This window comes from Lissotriton helveticus, chromosome 2_1, assembly GCF_964261635.1.
Source record: "Lissotriton helveticus chromosome 2_1, aLisHel1.1, whole genome shotgun sequence".
Classification (NCBI taxonomy): Eukaryota; Metazoa; Chordata; class Amphibia; order Caudata; family Salamandridae; genus Lissotriton; species Lissotriton helveticus.
Window position 1 is genome coordinate 166,906,438 of NC_136059.1, and position 19,139 is coordinate 166,925,576.

The following is a 19,139-nucleotide window of genomic DNA, read 5'->3' on the forward strand; positions in this document are numbered from 1 at the left end:
GGTAAAGAAATGATATTCCTAAAGGTTTTACAAGATTGAAAATACCTATTTGAAAGGGAGAAGAGGCACCACCTGAAGACACGCTTGGCGAAGAACGTGGGCCTTCACACATGTATTTCGCTTAACCATTGGCATAAGATCTCTGAGAAAGAAGGTGCATTAATGTTTCCATGATATGGCACATTTAATTTAAGAATGATTTAAAATCTGAGAAAGATACTATATGAAATGAAGCCACTTCCTAGACCCGCACAGTACGAATCACGTAATGCTTGGGAGCTAGACGATCATGATAGGCAGAAGGAGAAATATCAGGGACGAGCAAGAAAGACAGTGCATACTTGGGCCGATGCTAGGTAGCATTCAGAACAAAAGAAGTGGAGAACTGATATGATAGAGGGAGCTAAGCTGTACCCTGTATTGACAAGCAAAAAAGGAGAGAAAGGAAAGGAAGAGAAGGAGAAAAAGAAAAAGGGGGAAAGGGCAGAAAATGTAGAGAGTGAAGATGTAGCATGTAATAGCTATTTTAGTGACTATCATTTGAGTGTGCTTTTCCCAGAGAGTCCACCTCCATACAATGAGGCGCAAGTAGAGCGAGTGATTGGTGGGGGCATCAGTGTAAACCTTGGAGTAGCTACCGCACCAGTTAACACAAATCCTAATCAGATGGGAGAAAGCACAGGGATGAATACTATTTACCCTATTGTTTTGAATGTCACAGATGCATTTACGGTACCAGTTACTATTGGCCACAAAGTTCCCCTGTATAAACCTGGATCGACTGGAAACACATCACATACTTTGGATGTTCCTACTGAAATGGGTACCACAGGTAACACTCCTGTGGACCCGAGAATGGGAAGATATCCTCAATTTCCTCTAGTCCTGGCTCAAGAGAGCACGAAATTCTGACATGTCTATTTGAACTTCTTCTATGAGTGTTAGTTACTGAACTCCCAGAGAAGGGATAACGTTTAATGCCCCTGTAGCGCAGACGGGTCTTGTTGCTCAAGGATTTGAAATTTGGCTTAAGGATTTAGTATGAACCGCAAGAGAAGGTGCAAGTTCAGGACAAAGCAAAGAGCTAATTGTGTCCCCAGTGAGAGAAAATGCAGCGGATGTGGCAAATGTAAAACTAGAACTGGATGAAATGATAATTGGAAAGTTTGATTTGTCCCAATTAGATAGCTACCAAGAGAGTGAACTTGTGTACATGTGTAAAGATGTTAGTAGATGTGAAGGACAGACTCATGAAAGGTTATTAGAATTAGCTCAGAAGTATGAGGTCGATTTGAGTAGGTTTAGGAATTTGCAGAAGAGTAACTATGTATACTTTGACGTGAATAATATCACTAGTCTGAGAACACCAGGAATAAGCTTGCTGATTAAGGAGCTAATTAGTACCTTATGAAAATGTAGTGAGCTAGATAAATGGGAAGGCAGTGGGTGAAAAAGAAAGAGCAAAAGATACTTAGAGGAGAACTATCTCTCTCCACAGTGGAGGGAGAGGGCTGTACAACATATCTGTTAAGAGAAGTGCCTGGTGGAAGTTATGTCTATGTACCTTGGAGTAAAAGTGATCTTGCATTAATTCACAAAAGATTTCCCCAAATTAAGAGAGAAACCAGTGGAATGGTATATGCAGGTTGAGCGATTTATGAAGATTTTAACGGCCTATTCTTCTACTACCCTTGATCCCATAGCTGCAGTGCTGCTTGGATGCCTTAAGGCAGTGGCCACCACCAGTGTCAGTATTGAGAGGTGTGAAAGCATTATAATGGGTCATTCCTTGAATGTCTTTGTGACAAATTTGGTAGAAATATTGTTGACCCATACCCAGACAAAGGGGCATATTATCAAGGGGGTTTATCTCCGCTTTTTTGGCTTTAAAAGCCAAGAAAGCGGAGATAAAATTATCTCCCTATTACCTAGCTGTCGCTAACACCAGTTAGCGACAGCTAGTAGGAGATAGTGACCATCTTGGGCCCCACTTTGCATGTCAGTGATATTTATCACTAATGACATGCAAAGTGGGCGTGCCAAGATGTTAGCGACTGGAAACAGTCGCTAACATCGCTATCTCCTATTACCAACTTTTGGAGATATTCACGCTAAGCGCGAATATCTCCAAAAGCTAACACCTGCCCTGAGCAGTTCTTAGCCATGTTATCCAATGGGAGGTGGATAACATGGCTAAGAGCATTAGCTCGGTAATGCATGAATATCGCTGACTTTTCAGCGATATTCATGCATTGCGGCCGTTTTTTATCGCATTTGCGATAAACCTTGGTAATACCAAGGTTTATCTGCGATAAACCTTGGTAATACCAAGGTTTATCTGCGATAAAAATCGCCGCAGCTCAGCGGTAAAATTTTGTCTCTAACCAAGCAATAGCGATAATTATCGCTATTGCTTGGTAATATGCCCCAGAGTACCTTGCAAATAGCCGTTTCACCAGATATGAGCATATTATTCTGGCAGTGGATAACATGATATTAGCGCATTGTGCCACTCTAAGCATGACTGTCTCGATGTTTCTGAAGTAACCACCAAGCTGAGACCAGATATTGAAGATGAGCCACTGCCTGAGTCTGATTTGTGCTGTTTGGTGAAGGATCTTGTCTTCGAGACAATGCAGGAAATTTGAGAGCTGCATATGCAGTTTGCACAGTATCAGGTATGATTGAAGCTATCAGGCTTCAAGGAGTAACTTCAGCTCAAGTGGCTACATTTATCGCTCTTACTAGGGCGTGCTGTGTTTCTGCATAGTCGAGAGTAACAATTGTCACTGATCGTCAGTATGGCTTTGGTGTCGTTCATGATTTCAGACAGTTATAGTCACAGAAAGTTTTCATGACCTCTTCAGGTTCCCCCATAAGAAATTGAGAAGATGTAAAAAGGCTACTTGAAGCTCTACAGCTGCCTGCCTAGATTGCGGTCGTGAATTGTTCTGCACAACGTAGTTGAGATGACTATGTGACGGTCGGTAACAGTTACACTGACGAATTTGGATATTACTGTGCCCATGGTGCTTGTACATTCAATGGCGAGTACTGCAACAAATCAGCAGATGAGACCAATCACAACCTTTTGTTAACCACAGCTAATACATGGGAGGAGGTTAAGAGATTACATGGAAAAGTGACAGAGTCAGAACAGCAAAGTTGGGTCAGAGTAGGTTGTGTTCAAAGAGATGATGACATTTGGGTTTCGGCAGATGGAAGACCTGTGTTTTCAGATATGCTATTGCCCCCAATGGCTAGACATTACCATGGCCCTGCTCTCATAGGGAGGAATGCCATGATGGGCTTGTTCTGGCAGGCATGGTTTAATTCCAGGTTAAGGTTGATGGCTGAAGGTCTGTGTCACAGATGTGTTGTCTGTCAACTGATAAACGTAGGGAAGAGAACTGCAGTATCACTGAGTCACATAGGGAGATCAGAAGGTCCATTCAAAAGGATGCTGTTAGACTTTATTGGGATACCTGTGTGCAATGTGCTGGGGATTGTATGCATCTTTTCACGTTGGGCCAAAGCTTACCCGACCAGAAGAAATGACAGTCTCAGAGTAACAACGTTTTCGTTGAGGGAGTCAATACACAGATTCCGGTTCCCGACTTCTCTGGAGTCAGACTGAGGAACTCATATTAATAAGGAGGTTCTGAGAATGTTGTGCACTGCATTGCAAGTAGAGCAGAGACTACATTGTAGCTACTGTTCTGAGGCTTCAGGAATTTTAGAACATGTGAATGGCACACTGATATCCAGACCAGTCAATATGTGTGTGTTGTGAAGAGAGGCACAAGGGTCTAATTCATGTTTCTTTATTGGTTAGTAAATCACATCAGAAAGCCGTCAGCTTGTTAACCAGGACGCCGGTCCGCTCTGTCAACATTCCAGAGCGGGCGCCTGGCTGTCAGAATGGAATGTACCAACATGCAAAGAGGAAGGAGGGAGGGGTGAAAGGGGAAACAGGGAATAGGGTGAACAATGACCATGGTTACAACACATCATCCTCCTTAAGGGAGAAAACTGAAAAATGCTGGGTATATAATGATGGGGGTCCTGTGCTCCTATGACTTAAGTACTTGTGTCTATCTCATTATGTACTGTTTGTGCCACTGGGGAGAGGTCCTAAATCTGTCACTCCTTCTGTCTAATCTGATGTTTTCCCTGATGTCATCACCTCCCCCTCTTCTCATTGCTGTCCTGGGCTCTCCCCTTTCTGCTGGAACCACTCGATCATGACTCCACAGTCTACCATCATCCACCACCACAGAGTTTCTATTTGGTTGCTGGATGGTCTTGGGAGCAAAGAACTTGTTGCCTCCACTCCACAGTCTCTCTGGTTTCTTTACATAAACTCCTTGTCCTTCCTGAAATTCTCTCTCCTTCACCCCCCACTTCTTATCGTACCATTCCTTGTATTTCTGCTGACTGTCTACAATTCTCCTCTTGATCTCTTTGTGATCGGTCTCCTTTATTTGTTTTCTCCCCATCCAACTGGGAGTGAGTTTCGTGCCAGCTTTTCTTCCCCTCAACAACTCAAAGGGTGTGCATCCTGTAGTGGACTTCGGTGTGGTGTGGTATGCCCACAACATGTCCCTTATGGCTTCCTCAATGTTTTCCCCTGCTTGGTTGGCCAATTGTATGCACTCTTTCAGCATACGATTCACTCTTTCCACTTTCCCATTTGCTTTGGGACAATACAGCGGCGTGCGAACATGGGTCACCGAACAGTCTTTGAGGAAGTCCTTCATCTCTTCCGAGATCAGTTGTACGCCATTGTCTGTCACCAGTGTTGAGGGTATGCCTTCTAGTGTGAACACCTCTTTCAAGAAATCCACTATGACTTTGGTGCTCACATTGTGAACAGTCTTGCAGGTAATCCAGCTTGAAAAGTAGTCAACTAGGACCAATAAGTACTTGTCTTGAGGCCCTTTGCCATGGATAGGACCCGCTATGTCGAAGCCTAACTTGCTCCAAGGAACCTCCGGAACTTCAACTGGTGACAAAGGTGCCCTCCTCGTGATCTTGGATTTGTCACTCAGGGCACACGCATAACAGTCACGCACCTTGTCCTCCATTTCTCTGTCCATGGTAGGAAACCAGTAGTCAGCACGAAGTCTGGCTTTGCACAAGCTTCTGCCTAGATGTCCCTCGTGAGCCAGCTCCACTACCTTACTTCTTAAAGCTTCTGGTGGGACCACTTTCCCTGATTTCAGTATTAGGTCACCTTCCACAGATAGATCCTCCCTCACGTTCCAATACGGCTGGATCTCTGTCTCCATGTCTTTGCATTTCTTGGGCCATCCAGATAGTATATACCTCTTCACCTTCTTCATGACATCATCTCGTTCCATCTGGGTTTCCCTTGACGCTTTTTCCACTGCCGCTAGTCGCACTTCCAAGATTGAGCTACTCTTCATTTCCTCAACCACCTCTCCGTCTGCAGGTGCTCTTGATAGGAAGTCAGCAACTCTATTTTGTTGTCCAGGTATATAGGAGACCTTGAAGTTGTAAGCTTGTAGTCCCACTGCCCATTTAGCTATCCTAGGTGTCATGCTTTCCATATCCTTCTTGGTGAACAGTGAGACCAGGGGTTTATGGTCGGTTTGCACTTCAAACGGAATACCCCAAATGAAAAACTTGTAGTGACAGATGGCCCAATAGACAGCTAGGGCCTCTTTCTCTATGGTGGAGTAATTCTTCTCCGATACTGTGAGGGTTCTTGATGCGAAGGCTACCACGTTCATCTGGTTGCCCTCTCTCTGTGCAAGCGTTGCCCCTATGCCTTTGTTGCTGGCGTCCGTAGATATGATGGTTACACCATTGGGATCAAACTTCCCTATATACGGGGCTTCAATGATAGCCTTCTTTATGCTCTTCATGGACACCTCCTGGTCTTTTCCCCATTCAAAAACACTGTCCTTCTTTATCAAGTCTCTTAATGGTTGCGACACCATAGCAAAATCCTTAATAAATTTAGCCATGTATTCTGCAAGACCTAGGAAGGACAGTATGTCCTCTTTACTCTTGGGAATGGGAGCATCCTCCACTGCCTTCACTAAGTCATGTTTGGGTTTGATGCCATCTTCAGATAGAGTGTGTCCCAGGTAATCCACCGAACTTACTCCTAGTTTGCATTTTGAAGGCTTCGTGGTGAAGCCCACCTCTTTCAACTTTTCCAACACTCTCCTAGCCATTTCATTGTGTTCCTCTTCGCAACCTCCAAAAATCAGGATGTCATCCTGGAAACAGATGGTGTTCCTACAGTCTTTTAACACATGTTGCATGACTCTTTGGAAAGCAGCAGCTGCCGATGCCAATCCGAAAGGCATTCTCTGAAACTTGAAATTTCCAAATGGGGTGGTGAACGCTGTCAGTATCTGGGAGTCCGGGTGAAGCTTGATTTGGTAATAGGCGGAGGATAGGTCCAGCACGCTAAAATACTTGGCACCCCTGATCGTGCTTAGCATTTCCCCTATCCTGGGAAGAGGGAACCTGTCCACAAGAATATTCGCATTGAGGTCCCTCAGGTCTACACAGAGTCTTATGCTGTTCCCTTTATCTTTGGCCATGATAACAATCGGGGCCAACCAGGCTGAACTCTCAATTTCTGTGATGACTCCCTCCTTAACCAGCCTCAGAAGTTCCTGCTGGAGAGGGTCTCTCATGCGCAAAGGTATAGACCTGGTCTTGTGCACTACAGGCACCGCCCCCTCCTTTAGCACAATCTTATGCATGTAGTTCTTAAATACCCCCAATCCATCACTGAACACTTCCTTAAACTCATCGGTGAGATTTTCTGATATACCTTCTGGGTCAATTAACAATACCTGCTCTTTGTTGTTTGGATCAAGTATGATTCCCAACTGCCTCTGATGTTTCCAGCTCAATAGGGTCGAGCCTCTCGTGGAAACATACACCTTTCCTACTGTGTGCCTATCTTTAAATGAGATTCTCATGGTTACCATTCCCTCAAGGGAGATCTTCCCTTTGTTGTAACCTTTGGGACTAATGTCTGGTGGCAACAATTTTACAGGATGATTAGCAAACTTATCTTCAAACACTTTCTTATCTACTAAAGTATAAGGGGAGCACGAATCAGCATACATACTAAACATCACTCCGTCAAGTAAGACATCACATTTGGGGTAAACATCATCATTATTATCTTCCTCATCCCCCACTTGAAAAATGTACGATTTTTCTCTTCCCTCTTCCTGGGGTGTCTCCTCGATAACATGCACTGCTCTGCCAGGTGCCTTACATACTTTGGAAAAATGCCCCCACCTGTTGCACTTTCTGCACTGTACATTCCTTGCAGGACACTTCCAGTTATTTGCCAAATGATTTGGACTGCCACATTTATAACACACAGTGGTACTGGGCTTGCTTCGATTAACCTCTTTACTCTTGTCCCCTACTTTACAAACCGTTTCACCCTCAGTACTAACCTTGCTCTCCCTGTTTGTACCCTCTGTAACTCTCATTTCCTTCATGCAACGTGCTGTGTGCTCTAAACCTTTAGCTATGTTTATTGCTTCCTCAAGATTGGGGTTCTTGGTAAGTAATTCCTCTTGTATCTTGGTTTCATTGGTGCACCTCACCAACTGGTCTCTTATTAGAGAGTCTGTGAGTTGACCAAACTCACATGTGGCTGACAAACCTCTCAACACAGCTACATAATTACTCACTTTCTCCTCCCTCTTCTGAACTCTCTTAAAAAACTTATGTCTTTCCATAACCACATTTATCTTCTCCTTAAAATGAGCCGCTAATTCTCTTAGCGTACTCTCATATACATTGACACCTTCCTCCACTTCCTCTTGCTCATCCTCAATAAATCTCCCAGTTATATCTTCATATATTTTCCTCCCATGTGTGCCCAAATTATGCAGCAATATGTGTTGTTTGCGTATATTTGTGTAGTTGCTGCCTCCAATTGCTATTAAGTAAGATTTGAAGATACCCTCCCACCTTCTCCAAGGGATTACTGGTTCCCCTAATTCATTAAGAAAAGGTGGGGGTTGGCTCATTCCTGCGCCTGCCATTGCCATAAAGTTCTTAAAATGCTTGTATTTCTAACTTTTCTCAATGAAGAAAAAACAAACAACAATACACAAAAAACGTGAAAATGACTCTATGCTACCAGTTGCTGTGTTTCTAAGCTGAATAACACACTTGTTTCCGCCTAAAAACATAAGAAAAAACCACACTTTCCTATATATTGCCACTGAATATGTGTACACTGGGGGAATGCAATTAACACAGAGGTTTATGCAGTCCTCTTTCTGCTTCCAAGGTCGATAAGTTTAGTCCAATGAGGTTGCCTGCTTTCCCTCCAACTGGCGGGAACTTCCTGTAGCGAAGCTTCCCCTCGAAATAATCCCTGTCAGGAAGAGGCCGCTCTGGAGCTGAGGTATACGGGCGTGCACTCCAATAGCTGCTGCCTCTCTCAACTCCACAACACTGCCCTTCCAAGTTCCCACATGAGAGCGAGAGACGAACAAGAGTCCACTGAGTCACCACGTATCCCTGAGTGAAGATACCGGTAAGCGCTCTGCCTCGCGCTATGTTTCAGTAAGCGCTCTGCCTCGCGCTATGTTTCAGTCAGCGCCGTTGGTTAATGCGCGCTTGAAAGCTTCCTGTAAAACCGATGATTCCCCCAAATCCTTTCAGAGCGTCGGTAGTTTAAATGCGCCGGAGAGCAATTCCCGGTGATGAATACAGGGCGCCTCACAGCAGGATCGCAGTAAAGATGGTTCCGCTAATCGCCCCTCAAACAACTTGAAAGTTAGCTGGTTTCAGTGAAGCTGCATGACGTGAGCTCTCCCTTCAAGTTCGCGGTATATGCCCGACCCGGCACACCAGTACTAACGATGACACACCACCCCTGACGCTTCAGTTTCGTTCACAGGCAACGCGATGCCCGACCTGGCAACCGATAATGTAACCAACCCTTCAAAGTTAATATCTCGCAAATGTCACTCCTAACCTCCTTACTTGTGAGGCTTAAACAGCAGTTGGTGACACCCAGCATCGGTCACTCGCTTCATCCTTAGTTTCACCGGCTCCGTTTAACTTCCTCCGTCAACAAGCATAAATCAATTCCAGGGAAACGGCAATGACTGTCCCTGGCCCAGTTTCCTTCTCCTCGTCGCCAAGAAATGTTGTGAAGAGAGGCACAAGGGTCTAATTCATGTTTCTTTATTGGTTAGTAAATCACATCAGAAAGCCGTCAGCTTGTTAACCAGGACGCCGGTCCGCTCTGTCAACATTCCAGAGCGGGCGCCTGGCTGTCAGAATGGAATGTACCAACATGCAAAGAGGAAGGAGGGAGGGGTGAAAGGGGAAACAGGGAATAGGGTGAACAATGACCATGGTTACAACAGTGTGTTTCAATGTCTTTGAAATGGCCTGATACGTTGCCTCTTGTATTGATGAGTCTTTGCAGTGTTCCTGATCGGAGGACAGGAATGTCTCCTCATGAAATAATCATGGGCAGAGCGATGAGAATGCCAGCTGTACCTGAGAATGCACATGTGAACATTACAGACAACATGATTCTTGATTACTGCAAAGGACTAGCTGACGTGGTGCATTCTGTGACTCATCAGGTTGGAGCCGCCACAGCCCTGCCACATCAGAAGCAGTGCCAACACCTCAGTCCCAGAAACTGGGTTCTGGTGAAGAAGCACGTCAGAAAAATGTGCTTAGAACCTCATGGTCTCCACTGAGACATTTTGGGGACAATGACCACCATTAAGTGTGGAGGTCTCCCCAACTGGGTGCACACTGCCCACATTTGCAGAGTTGTGTACCCCCTTGATGAAGTGACAGCATCTCTCCCATAAGTACCAGTTGTGACTGAAAGGAATCAGAAGCAGGTTAGACAAGCTGTGGAGGACCAACACGAGCTTGAAACAGCACACGTTCGGTCTGAGCAGGGGTCTTGATGATTCAACAGTTGACGCTGAGGCAGGAGGGTCTTGTCCTGTGATGTTGAATGAGCCAGATTCAAACCCTGACAAAAGATCTAGTTCTGTGGTAATGCGAGTGAGAACTGAAGAACTTTTTTCACATAGGCAAGAGAGAGAGAGAGCGGATCTGCCTGAGGAACATGTGCCATACACTATTCCAGAGGAAACTGAGGACTCTGACCGGAGTGACAGTGATGGAGGGCTGCACTCAGGAAATCAAAGAGAGCTAGAGCACCCTGTCAAAGTACTCTTTCCCTGAACGGACCTTCCTTACAATAACTGACCAAGAGAAAGAGTTTTTGGACCTGGAGGATAAAAGTGCAATTCCAACTGAACCTCCATGAATATCCACTCGTGGGAAACTGTGTTTTGACTTTACTTTGCCAAGGAATAGATTGACATGAATTATAATTAGTTTGACTTCTAGACTAAACTTTGAAATGTTCTTCTGACAATATAAATAGACTTTGTTGAAAATGACTAAAAAGAGTACTGTGGCCCAAGGCTACTGAAGGAGTGTAAGTTTGTCACTTAAAGTGTGTTCTGATAACTTTTTAAAAATTTTGAGAGTCACTTATTGTGTGTTGAATTACTTACCCCACTCCCCCTCCTGGCACTTGATTCTGGGCACTAGCCTGATCTTGGTCAGGCCGCGCAGCGGAGTTCAACGCTGCCGCGGAAGAATCACTTCTAACTATTGCCGCCATTCCGGCGTTCATTGAGGCCACGCCCCCTTCCTGAGGCCACGCCCATCGCCGAGCACACATAAGACGCTGAGTACAAGCGCCGGTTGATTCATTTTTAGTTCTCCTGAGGCGGACGCCGGGAGTGTGTTCTGATAACTTTTTAAAAATTTTGAGAGTCACTTATTGTGTGTTGTATTACTTACCCCTCTCCCCCTCCTGGCACTTGATTCTGGGCACTAGCCTGATCCTGGTCAGGCCGCGCAGCGGAGTTCAGCGCTGCCGCGGAAGAATCACTTCTAACTATTGCCGCCATTCCGGCGTTCATTGAGGCCACGCCCCCTTACCTCCGTCGTCCATAACTACAAATCATGTGCTTCTTCCGGAAGCGCAGCGGACGCGCCATTTGCGCGCCGAAGGCGCGCCTAAGGCAAGCCCGTCTGCGTCCGTCCGGGCCAAGGTAGCGCCGTGCGCCAGCTACGCTGCCTGTTTCGGTTTATCCGATCCTGAACAGCTACCTTCTGGACCCCCTTACTCAAGAGAGGCGCTTCTTCTTATTGGTAAGCACCATGCGGATAAAGGACAATTGCTTTGTCACACACGGCACTTCCACGAGTCGACTTTCTGAGTAATGATCTTTTAAAATGTGGGCTTCTGAATGTGAGGTCCTTACCTAGGCACAGCACAGAGATCCAGCTCCTGATTGAAACTCATGAATTAGATATTCTTTTCATGACGGAAACATGGACTCGTCCTGACTGTGCGGTGGACCCTGGATTTGCTTGTCCTCCTGGGTTTAAATTTCTCCACACTCCTAGACCGAGTGGAAGAGGCGGGGGGGTAGGTGTTATCTTCAGAGCAGCCTGCAGTATTAAAGTTGTGGTTTTAGGCCCCATTGCGGGCACAGAGCTTCTCGGCTTATCAATTCATGCCCACTCTGGTACTACGGTTACTGGGGTATTGTGCTATCGCCCGCCAGGGGCGTTTAGCCTCCAACAGCAACAAGCTTTACTGACTACCCTCACCGACATTGCCTTCTCTCACCATAAGCTGATTATCCTTGGGGACTTTAATCTCTGGCGCAACGGCGCCCTTGACTCAGGTCTCGGCAATTTATTCCAAACTTGTGAAAGTTTCGGCCTTCACCAGCTGGTGACCGGGGCAACCCACAAAGCTGGACACCTCTTAGATTTGTTATTCGCCGCTCCTCATCTGGTGATGATGGATGAAGCCTTACCTATGGAATGGACAGACCACTCACTGGTTTTATACACATGAACGGTGGTCTCCACAAGGTCCCTGCAACTACTAGGGATTTTAAGTGCAGAGATTGGAGGGTTCTCGCACGTCTGCACTCCCTTGGTAGGGTTTTCCACACTGACCAGTTTTTCAATGGGGAAAAGCAAATAGAAGACAATTATTCCTCTCTCTGTAGTGGCATCACAACTATCCTTGAGGCACATGCTCCGCTAAAAATACGTAGCTGTAAAGGTAAAGACTCTTCCCCCTGGTTTAATGACAACCTAAGATACCTAAAACTGGGATGTAAACAAGCGGAGAGAAGATGGAGACGGGATTACAACGAAACTTCTAAGGAGGTGTGGAAAAACAAGGTCATGATTTATAAGAATCAGATTAACAAATCTAAGGCAGAACACTACTCTTCTGTGATCTGCAATTCCACCAACGATTCTAGGAGCATTTTCAACATACTCAACAGTGTTACTAATCCTGAGTGCCCCAGAAACGCTATCGTCCCTTCCCAAGATCTGTGCGACAATCTTGCTGTATTTTTTAAGGATAAAATTGACCTTATCCTTAAGGACTTGAATACTCCAGATGGTGCTCTGTCCTCTGATACAGGATCTGGGCCTCCCGTGGCATGGGCGACTGGCCCAGTCATGGCAACAAAAGATTTGTTATGTGAGTTCCAGCCCCTGACATACGAGGCCTTTACGAAGCTAGCCAGAGGGATTTCCTCTGGGTCTCCTTTGGATCCTGTACCTCCTAAAATCTGGAAGGAATTCGAGGAAGAATTATTCCCCTCACTCCACCTTATATGTAACCAGTCTCTGGTGACTGGTACTGTTCCAGCTCAATGGAAACGGGTGTTAGTCTCTCCTTTGCTAAAAAAGCCCTCCCTGGATCCAGACTGCTCAAAAAATTATAGGCCCATTTCCCTTTTACCCTTCCCGGCCAAGATCGTCGAGCGTTTGGTTAGTAACACTCTTTCTAACCATCTGGAATGTCATCAACTACTGGATGGGGATCAATTCGGTTTCCGGCCTGCCCACGGAACCGAAACAGCTCTAATCACCGCTATGGACGAGCTTCAAAGGCGGGCAGACAGAAGGCAGGCAGCGTTTTTGATCCTGCTTGATATGTCTGCCGCCTTTGATACGGTGAATCATAAGATTCTGCTTAGGCGGCTGTCTGAGGCAGGAGTGAGAGGAACAGCGCTGCAGTGGTTCCAATCATTCCTGCAGGATAGGCAGCAGGCAGTATCCATGCCACCTTTTCAGTCAGCCTTTTCTTTAATATCACACGGGGTGCCCCAGGGCTCGGCAATTAGCCCGATTCTTTTTAATCTGTATCTCAGACCTTTGATCTCTCTTATTAAAAGCTTTAATATCAGGATTGTCAACTATGCTGACGACACGCAGATGATCCTCTCCTTAGAAGGGGAGGAATCTATATCTGTGGAGGTGCTCCACAACTGCCTGCGTGTCACGTCTCGGTGGCTAAAGGACAACTCCCTCCAATTTAATGCAGGGAAGACGGAGGTGCTCTTTAGCGCCGGAACCAAGATTTCCCGGCCATTCCCAAACAACTTTTGGCCCCCGGAAAATGGGTCCATAGTACGGCCGGTGGAATCAGTCCGCAATCTTGGGGTCATGATGGACCAAAGGCTCAGTATGGAGACGCACGTGCAAAAGGCGTCTGCCTGCTGCTTTGCCATTCTTCGATCCCTGAGGAAAGTCCTGCCTCTCCTACCTATCCATGCCCGTGCCCAAGTGGTAAGGTGTACCATCCTCAGCAGGTTGGACTATTGTAATGCCCTTCTGCTTGGTTCTCCTGGGTTCTTGTTGGATAGGCTCCAAAGGGTCCAATCCGCGGCGGCCAAATTGGCCTTAGGGCTTCCGCGAAGATCTCACGGGCCGTCCGCCCTGGGCAAACTTCACTGGCTGCCGGTCAGACAGAGGATACAATTCAAGGCCAATACAATTCAATTCATAGTCTTCAGGGCTCTCCATGGATCTGGCCCAGCCCCCTTGCAATCGAAGTTTGCCTGGTATTCTCCAACCAGACGACTTCGATCCTCAGATGCTAAGCTGGTAGTGGTCCCCAGATTCAGGAAGGTCCGAGCTGGTGGCAGATCCTTTGAGGTGGCAGCTGCTATACTTTGGAATACTCTCCCGGTTGAGATTAGACACATCACTGAACTCCTTCCTTTTAGAAAAATGATTAAAACCTGGCTATTTCCCAAGGTAACTGCCTGAAGCTGGCACTCCCTGTGTTCTTTTCCGCCTCCTCAGACCTTATCAGCGCCAGGATGCCTGCAATGGTGACAGCCGCGCTTTATAAGTTTGTTAAATAAATAATTAAATAATAAATAATAAAAGAACACAGAGAAGGGCTAAGCAAGACTTTGCAAATAATTCATCGCACATTATTCAAACTTTGTTTTGCCATTTGCACAGGTGGAAACTGATAGATAAGACTTTCCTGCTGTTCTTCTCTACCCAAAGGTCTGATTTCAGAAAAATTATGGAACCTAGTAATAACAATAGTAGACGTAGGTATATATTCAGAGGTGTGTTAATAGCTGTCATTTTTATACTGATTCTGCTGCTTGTAGGATTATACTCACCCATGTCCCCTAGTTTAACCGAGATTAGATCTAGAGTTAATGAGTCTTTTCATATGGACAAATATATGACATTAAAATGCAATCAATTGCAATGCATGGTTTTACATTGCAGTTTTTACAACGCATTTTTGAAAACTACCATTACAACGCATTCCATTACAATGCATACCATTACAACGCATAATATTTTTAGTGCAACAATAGAGTAACAGTTGGATAGCGTAGGGGTAACATTTACTATTCCCCCTCCAGTGAATGCAACAGTAGGGAAAGTGTTGGCTAGCGTAGGGGTAACAATAACTATTCCCACTCCAATGAGTGCAACAGTAGGGAAAGTGTTGGATTGCGTAGGGTTACAAATTACTATGCCCAACTACCCCAAAACCTATACCCACCCAAAAACTTAAAAATCTCCATTACTAACCTTATAATGCATTGTGATGGCATGCGTTGTAATGGCATGCATTGTATTGACATGCGTTGTAGTGGCATGCATTGTAATGGCATGCGATGTAAAGACACCTGTGTTGTAAAAGTTGCGTTGTAAAGGCATTGCGATGTAATGCCGACGTTGTAATGGACCTTTCCCATATGGACACTTTCAGTATAATTTTTGAATTATGATTTAATCTTTTTAGAAGTTCCCACAGTTGAGCATTTAAATCATCAACCCGAGTCAAAAAATATAGAGAGAGTTGAAAGATTCCTCAAAGCCATCATGAGACTAGACACTTTTACTGCTCATCAAAATAATTTGACTTGGTTCTTAACAGATGTAGGGAAAAATCTTTATAAATTCAGTTAAGGACAGAAGGAGCAGGATGGAATCTAAATCAAAGAAGATTAAAGTTGAATATCAGTGGGCTAGAAAGAAAGCTGAGCATCAAGTAGCCAGAAATCAAGCCACATTGAATCTAGATTGGAGTCACAAAGGTAAATGATTCATATTTAGGGAAAAGTCTACAGCTGACACAAAATTTCTGGGAAAGAGTGAATATGAACACTCCTTCAAAGCTAAAGGTCATTAGGAATCATCATTGGCAGGTAAAGATCCTGCTATTCCTGGAGTTTATTATGTCTGTGGAGTACATGCAAATTTTTGGTTGCCCAAAGGATTGTATAATACATGTTCTTTAGGTTTTCCCGAAAATTTAGTACGTGGAACATTTTGAGGACCCTGTGTGAGAGCAGAAGGATAGACCCAAAAGAGGAGCTAGTGCTGGAGAAGTAGTAGGAGATATTTTTGGTGCAATGACTACATCTGAAGGTGTGATTTTGAAATGACATCAAAATTAGAAAGTTGTCCACCATAGTAAATAAACCTTCCACCAGTACAGCAAGAGCTTTATTAGTTGTACATACTGAAATGTTTGCTGTAAGATCTGTGGTTTTGTAGAATCCTCTTGCTGTAGACATCCTCCTCGCAAAAGAGGGCAGAGTCTGTCAGCTGTTAAAGGTCAAACAATGTTGTATTTTCATCCCTAACAAAAGAAAAGATTTGAAGAAGTTTATCAAAAACATCTTAGATCTGAAGGGAGATTTGAAGGAGTTAGAAGCGACAGGTGCTTGGGAAGCAATCGAAAATGGATTTGATTCAGTAGGTAGATGGTTTGGAGATTTGGGAAGTGGATTAGTGGGATTCATCTTGAAGCCCCTAGTGATAATTGCTGTTTGTGCAATATTCCTGGTTTTGATCTTTAAGGGATATAAGAGCATACAAGCTAAGAGGGGAGCGAAAAGGAAGGGAGCAGATGTAGACTTAGAATAGAGCAAGAGTAAATACTACAATGGCCTTAAACATCTGGAGGAATCCAAACGAAAATGTATGAAGCCCATTAGGTTTTGATTGGTCTGTATCTGATTGTGATGTCTTGATTCGCCATCAGGGGGGAGATTGGAGCATCGTAATTTTAGCTCCTACCTTACACGTCTCTGAAGTGCAATATTTATGTTTACTTCGCACCATATATTCTGTGTGCCTAACTTTATTAATGACAAGAGAAATATTCAACTATATTACTGAAATGCATTCACTGTAGAAATTAGAGAATCATAAACTTGTGCACATTAATGTTTGATCTAACCACAAACTAAATGTTGTTATCATACATATTTACACTTATGTTTCAAATGATGTTGCTTTTTTAAAATTCATATTGAATCATTTATCTAAGTTACATTATACTGCTGCATTTATGATGAAGCTTTATGTGGCGATATAATTATGTGATTGATGTACTTATTTTAGTGTTCACCTAAGCTAATTTGACTAGGCCTGAATTTCGAAATCTATTTTTTCTTTGCTTTGCAAGGTTTCTCCTCCGCAGATGCTGCTACAAGGCTTTGTTAGCTAGAGAAAGGAGTAACATGATTTAGTGATAGTGAGGCCTGAGAAGAAAATCTTGGCAGAGATGTGAAGAACTAATATGTTGGACTATGTCGGACCGGGTTTGAGCTACTGGCGGTCCTTCCTGGAGCATTTGGAGTGCGCTTGTTGATACATGGGGGGGGGGGGGTGTTTTAGGGGGATAAAAGCAGATACTAAAATGTGATGCTGGTCGAATCCTGGGACAGGGGTACACAGAGCTATCTTCCTGGGAAGGAGGGTTCTGCAGCGCCGCCCAACCTCCGGGATGTGGGCTAAATGGCTGTGTATGGTGCCTCTGTTGTCTTTCAGGCTGTGTTGCAGCATGTGTAATGACTGGCCTCTGATGTGGTCTTGTTTCTAATTCTGCAATAAAAACACATTTAAAAAAAAAAAAATGAACTAATATGTTGGAGAAAGGTGTCTATTCATTATGTATCAGGAATGGTGTACTGTCCAAGGTCAAGTGAATGTTCAGGTTTCGTGGGATGGGAAGATTTGGGAATGTTGTCACTATGTAATGAATGAAATTAAATGGAATGAAGGATTTCTAAAGCGCGACATAACCCGGAGGTATCTAGGCGCTGAAAACACTAGAAGACAGTTATTTCAAGAGTAGAGTTACTGGTAGAGCCAGGTCTTTAGGCGCTTCCTAAATTGGAGCAGGTTGCATTAGTTTTTCAGGGAGGTGGGCAAGAAGTTCCAGAGTTTAGTGGTGCTATAGGAGAAGCTTTTGCCTCCCCATTTTGCTTTTGAAATCTTGGGGATGGCGAGGTTGCCAAAGTTAGCCGATCTTAGTGATCTGCCTGGGATGTAGGGTCTGAGGAGTTGTGATAGTTGTTGTGGACCCTTGCCGTGTAAGGCCTTAAATGTAATGCACAAGGCCTTAAACTGGATGCGCTTGCCGATGTGCAGCCAGTGTAGCTCTGCAAGAGCCTTAGAGGCTGAGGGAAAACGAGAGAGCCCAAGCAAAACTTTAGCTGCAGCATTTTGGGTAGTCTGCAATTTTTGTAGGCTACGTTTGCTTGCACTGGTCAGAAGGGTGTTGCAGTAGTCCAGTCTATAACCAATCAAGGCTGTGACCACTGTTTTCTTGAGCTGTAGTGGGATGAGCGGTAGTATCCTCCTCAAAATCTTGAGGATGAAAAAACATGTTGCTGTCGTATGGGTGAACTGGGGCTCGAAGGAGAACATGGATGGGTTGCCAAAAAGCATGACTTCTGTTTTTCAGGTGTTGAGTTTAAGACAGTTTGTCTGCATCCACTTCCCAGTATGACTTATACAGTTTTTAAACCAAGACACAGTCTCTACGGACAAACTATTAATAGACACTATGATTTGCGTGTCGTCCGCATAAAACACCAGCGTAAATCCAATTCTTTTTACAAATTTGGCCAATGGAGTGACATAAAGATTGAAAAGGGTGGGGCCCAGTGACGAGCCCTGAAGCACTCCATAGGGCAGTGTGAAGTCTGGGGAGACAAACGAGTCAAGTGCTATGGATTGTGTCCATGTTTGACAGGAAAGATCTGAGTAGGAGGAGTGCTTTATCCCTTATTCCCTGTGAGGCACAACGATCGACCAGTACGTCATGATTGACAGTATCGAAAGCCGCCGAGAGGTCTAAAAGTATCAGGGCAGCACTCCCACCTTTGTCAAGGGTTAGCCTAAGTTCCATACTGTGGTGGGCCCGGAAGCCAAATTGTGAATGATCTAGGATATCGCCTTCCATGAGGAAGGCGGAAAGTTCCTCATTTAGATATTTTTCTATGGTTTTAGCCGGGAACGGTATTTTAGAGATCGGTCTATATATAAATTTGGCTTTTTCAAGAGGGGCAATATGGAGGCTTTTTTCCAGTCAGTAGGAAAAGCCCCTGAAGAGATCATGGTGTTAAAAATGGGCCAAAGGGCAGGTCCCATGATTTCCGGGACTAGATTTTAGGAGGACAGGGTTCAAAGGGGGATCCTGACTTTATTAGGGAGATTAATTCAATAGTGCAATCAAGGGTGATTGGTGAAAACAGATAGGATGGTGATTGGAGGACTGGCTATGTTGGTTTGGTGGGATCTACTGTCCCAATAATTTGTATCAATAAGTGCAGGTGATTTGACTTGGGGGGTAAAGCTGTTGAAGACTTGGTTGACTTTAAGTTGAAAGGCATTTGCTAGCCTGTTACAAAAATTGCTGACTATTGCCCTGGCTTTGAATTTCAGGGAGCTTGGAGAGTTTTGTT

At 44.7% G+C, this 19,139-nt stretch overlaps 1 pseudogene; it reads right to left on the reverse strand.

Moving 5' to 3' along the window:
• Nucleotides 1-9,490: 9,490 nt before the first annotated feature.
• Nucleotides 9,491-19,139, reverse strand: part of LOC144820089 (UPF0235 protein C15orf40 homolog pseudogene) — a 43,181-nt pseudogene continuing 33,532 nt past the window's right edge.